A 5,628-nucleotide genomic window follows, 5' to 3' on the forward strand; every position below is an offset into this window, starting at 1 on the left:
TGTTTCCGCAAGTGACTGTGCAGTGAGCACTTCAAGCCGGCGGATTTTGACAGGACAGGTCAGACTGTCAGGATTAGAAATGGAGATAAACCACCTGTCTTCAGTTTCCGTACTCATCTCCAAACAGTAGGTGTAAAGATTAATGATTTAACAGCTTGTCATCAAATGGTGGCTTATTATTATTATTATTATTATTATTATTATTATTATTATTATTATTATTATCATCATCATCATCACATAAATGTTTTTACTACTGTAATTCTAAATGTTTTACCGGATCTATAAAGGATTATCTTATAACTACCTTAGTAATTAAATGTTTTGGAGTAAATCTGTATCCAATTATTGCTAATAAAATGTAGAAAGCAGACTGAGTACCAGTGTCTCACTATTTGATTTGTATTTCTTCCATTTTGGTACAATGATGGTCAATTATTAGTACTTAAATGTGCACTATTTCGATTTTTTTTTTTTTTTTTTTTCAGTATTTAAAAATTAATGAGCTTTGTTAACAGAATTCTGACCTGGAGCACAAGAAAAGCTGAAAGATGGAGTTGAAGACAGAAAAAGCCATTTCTACAATGAAAAAAACGTTACGCACATTTCATGTACATTAAATTATATTACACTGGGATGTGTCAGCATTTATTAACCAAGAAAAATAAGCCATATGCTTGACAAGTGTGAGTTTTCACAATTCCTTATGACAATTAGGCCTAAAAATTTTCCAAGTCTAACTATCGATATTCTGATTAACTGGAGCTAGAACTACTTTTTGTACTCCACATAGATCATAAACCATTGAAATCATTTGAGAAATGTAAACATTATTGTTGTTCTTTTTTTATAGGGCAGTCTTGCCCGGATCAATATGGCGAACACGTTGACCTAACACAGCAACAGGTCAAAGAGGCCAAAGTGGCGTCTATGTATGTCTATGACTTCACTTAGCACCAAGGTGGAGCTACTTTTAGGCCACAACTGCCTTTGTGTAGTAATGTGTCTCATCTGCATATTCAGCAGAAGGAATTGATAAGCAGTGTGCAATGCAAATATCTGTGGCCTCTTTTTCACTCTGCAAAAAAAATGTCATCTTAGCAAGTGAATTTAAAGACGGTGGTATCTTTATCTACTATGTCTTCCAGGGAACCCCAAGCGGGACCTCCCAATTGTGTTAGAGTCTCTTAAAGAGCCTACTTATATTGGTTTGTAGTGGGTGTCTTTGAAAACTGCCTTCCTGCTAGCAAGCATCCCACTTCACTCCACAATTGGGAAGTTGCATGCTCTGGCAATAAACAAGCCTTATATGCAGCAGTGACCAGATGAGTCTGGAGTTACCTCATGGTTAAATCCAGGTTTTCTGCCCAATATCATATCACATGATAACTGTGTGAATCAGTCTATTGACCATGCAGCCTTCTGTACCCGGTAATTTCTTTGTGGTATTATTTGGACCAGACAGCAGCCATTTGATTCACAGACCAGCTGTTTATTTGGGGATAAGACATGGGATGCTGCCTTGGAGAAACATAGGTTAGCCAACTGGGTGGTGGAAGTAATCACCTTAGCCCACAAATGACCTGTTTGACATATCACTGGTTTTCCGGGAAAGTTTTCTTTACATTATGGTAACATCTCTGATAAAATTTGAACCTCTCATGAACGCTCTCGTGAACCCAGCAGTATCCTGGGATGGTTCAGAGAATATTCTCCTCTCCTGACCTGTTACTATACTGATATAAACCTGGTTAGTTGCCATATGGTTCCCGTTACATTTGTATCGAATAAATTTATTTTCTTTCTTTTTTTAAACTAACAAAAAACACAAACTTAAGAGACGTGTTGCCTGGTGTTGAGCCAATTTGCTTTGTTAAATTTGCTTTGTTGAGATGCTGTGCAAAAAGCAAGGCAAAGATACATGAAATTGGAAACATCACCTATCATATGTAAGCAGAAACTGTGGCATTGGACACTGACCATGTCAGGCATCTGAGCTCATTTTTCCTGTTAGCAGTCTAACAAGCCTGAAGATATACTCCTTCAACTGTGAACCAACTGTAGCTCCAATCTGCACCTTAATACCTGGACATTGTTCATGAGCTCAAGAAAATAAAGAAATAAGTATAGGTGAAATCTATGAAAAAGAAAAACTGAGATTAAATTGTCAGTGTACCATATAGTGGCTCTGTATGGAAAGGCCATTGCCATTGCTGGGGCATTAAGACATGTCATATGAATGTCATCCTGATGTCATATACAGTATCTCACAAAAGTGATTACACTCCTCACATTTTTGTAAATATTTGATTATATCTTTTAATGTGACAACACTAAAGAAATAACACTTTGCTACAATGTAAAGTGGTGAGTGTACAGCTTGTGTAACGGTGTAAATTTGCTGTCCCCTCAAAATAATTCAACACACAGCCATTAATGTCTAAACCGCTGGCAACAAAAGTGAGTACACCCCTAAGTGAGATTGTCCAAATTGGGCCCAAAGTGTCAATATTTTGTGTGGCACCATTATTTTCCAGGACTGCCTCTTAGGCATGGAGTTCACCAGAGCTTCACAGGTTGTCACTGGAGTCCTCTTCCAGTCCTCCATGACGACATCACGGAGCTGGTGGATGTTAGAGACCTTGTGGACCTTCTCCACCTTCCGTTTGAGGATGCCCCATAGATGCTCAATAGGGTTTAGGTCTGGAGACATGCTTGGCCAGTCCATCACCTTCACCCTCAGCTTCTTTAACAAGGCAGTGGTCATCTTGGAGATGTGTTTGGGGTCATTATCATGCTGGAATACTGTATACTGATCATGCTCTGCTTCAGTATGTCACAGTACATGTTGGCATTCATGGTTCCCTCAGTGAACTGTAGCTCCCCAGTGCCGGCAGCACTCATGCAGCCCCAGATCATGACACTCCCACCACCATGCTTGACTGTAGGCAAGACACACTTGTCTTTGTACTCCTCACCTGGTTGCAGCCAAACATGCTTGACACCATCTGAACCAAATGAGTTTATCTTGGTCTCATCAGACCACACGACATGGTTCCAGTAATCCATGTCCTTAGTCTGCTTGTCTTCAGCAAACTGTTTGTAGGCTTTCTTGTGCATCATCTTTAGAAGAGGCTTCCTTCTGGGACGACAGCCATGCAGACCAATTTGATGCAGTGTGCAGCATATGGTCTGAGCACTGACAGGCTGATCCCCCACACCTTCGACCTCTGCAGCAATGTTGGCAACACTCATACGTCTATTTCCCAAAGACAACCTCTGGATATGATGCTGAGCATGTGCACTCAACTTCTTTGGTCGACCATGGCAAGGCCTGTTCTGAGTGGAACCTGTCCTGTGAAAACGTTGTATAGTCTTGGCCACTGTGTCGCAGCTCAGTATCAGGGTCTTGGCAATCTTCTTATAGCCTAGGCCATCTTTATGTAGAGCAACAATTCTTTTTTTTAGATCCTCAGAGACTTCTTTGCCATGAGGTGCCATGTTGCACTTCCAGTGACCAGTATGAGGGAGTGTGAGAGCGATGACACCAAATTTATCACACCTGCTCCCCATTCATACCTGAGACCTTGTAACACTAAGTCACATGACACTGGGGAGGGAAAATGGCTAATTGGGCCCAATTCGGACATTTCCACTTAGGGGTATACTCACTTTTGTTGCCATCAGTTTAGACATTAATGGCTGTGTGTTGAGTTATTTTGAGGGGGCAGCAAATTTACACTGTTACACAAGCTGTACACTCACTACTTTACATTGTAGCAAAGTGTCATTTCTTCAGTGTTGTCATATTAAAAGGTATAATCAAATATTTACAAAAATGTGAGGGGTGTACTCACTTTTGTGAGATACTGTACATGCTAATGTCCATGAATGACAGTTGCACATCTACCTGACATACATAAACCCTAAGAAAAGCCTCCTGCCAAACCTCAATAAAGATAAAATTGAGACAAATTTTTCCCTTGCTTATTATGTAAAACTCTTCCCATGAAATCAATTCCTTTTTTGGAACTATAAAGTAGTTTAACTTTGACTCCTCCTTCAATTTGATTTCATTATGTAGTGAGTCCAATTACTTTAAAATTCTGCAGTAAAATTAATTTCTTATTCTGAGGTATCATGTAGCCCACTCTGAACTGAACCTACTGGGTCTGATGGTCTACCTATTTGAATTAATAATTTTTTTATTGGTTAAATTTTACTGGTTCAATGTAGCCCACGCTGATCTGTGTTGGTTTGATGGTTTACCAATTTAGCTCTTTTGGGGGTGAGAAGAGACCAAATATCCCCATGATTGTTAAAAAAAATCCTGAAAACAGTTGTGGTAAGATTAGATTAAGTTCTAGACAAAGCATTATTCATCTTCATGGAGATATTTTATCTCTTGCCATCCCTAAAAGAGCTGAGAACATTATTTACATTAATAGAGTTTTCAGTACAGTAGCTATGTCTGCCAGGTCTGGGTGCATACCTCATTTATAACTTTAGCCACCTCTAAAAACCATCCAATTAGAGTCTTGTCCTGTATTACCAATAGAGAAATATGGTAGCATTAACAGTGAGAGAAGATTGTTGGAGAATGAGATGGTGATGCATTTTTTGAGTTAAGCCGGGTTCAAACTGTATGATTTTGGCCACGATTTGGTCATTGGGCACAAATTTTGAGAATCCTAAAAGATTCCTATAATCCTAGGCCAAAAGTTGCAGTCTTTGATCGCTAGTTTGGCATGTTCCCAGACAGCCGATTAATGGCCGTTGCAATTTTTCCTCTGATTAAATTCTGACAGTGTCAGAAGATTTGAAGCACAGTCCTGTAGTGTGGCTTCACCTACTCTGTACAAGTCTTCTTGCATGCGTCTGTTTTTCAAATCTTAACTGTTGTACAGTCTGACATTAATGACAACTGAGATCCTACAGTGTGACATGGCTTACTATATGGTGAGTAGTACTGAGTAGTATATGAAGATAACAATAATTTAAATATATGCATAGTAGTATATGTGAACATTTGGGTGATAAGTAAAATGTAGAGTGCAGTAGTGTAGTCAGACTATACAATACAGCACATAGATAATGCAGATAATGTGCAATGTTTAGTTATCTAGCAGTCTCATGGCCTGTGGGAAGAAACTGTCCCTGAGTTTCTTTGTGTATGTCCCACTACTGCAGTATCATCTACCAGAAGGCAGTAGCGTTAGAAAAAAAAAAATGTGCAGAAAGAACTAGCAACAGTGTACTTTCCTGCCATCTACTGGCCACTATTTTGAAATCATTAGAAATAATATTTTTATAGATGGTAATGAAACAGAAAACAAAATATGAGGTTAAATGGCATGGAAAATAGCTGTAAATATGACAAAAAGGCATAATTACTTCAAGTGATCCTTCTTTTACTGCTTACAGCCAGATAGAAGAGCACATAAAGATTTTTAATAGTTCTTTGTGACTGTTGCTTGTCAGACTGTATGAACATGATCCCCACTGTATCCTACCAGAATTTGTACACTCACTTGGGCACTATAGGAACACTATAGTAATGCTGGATAGGGCCTCCATTTGCCTCATTCTCCAAACAGCCTCAATTCATCATGGCATGGATTCCACAAG

The sequence above is a fragment of the Ictalurus punctatus genome, chromosome 4, assembly GCF_001660625.3.
Source record: "Ictalurus punctatus breed USDA103 chromosome 4, Coco_2.0, whole genome shotgun sequence".
Classification (NCBI taxonomy): Eukaryota; Metazoa; Chordata; class Actinopteri; order Siluriformes; family Ictaluridae; genus Ictalurus; species Ictalurus punctatus.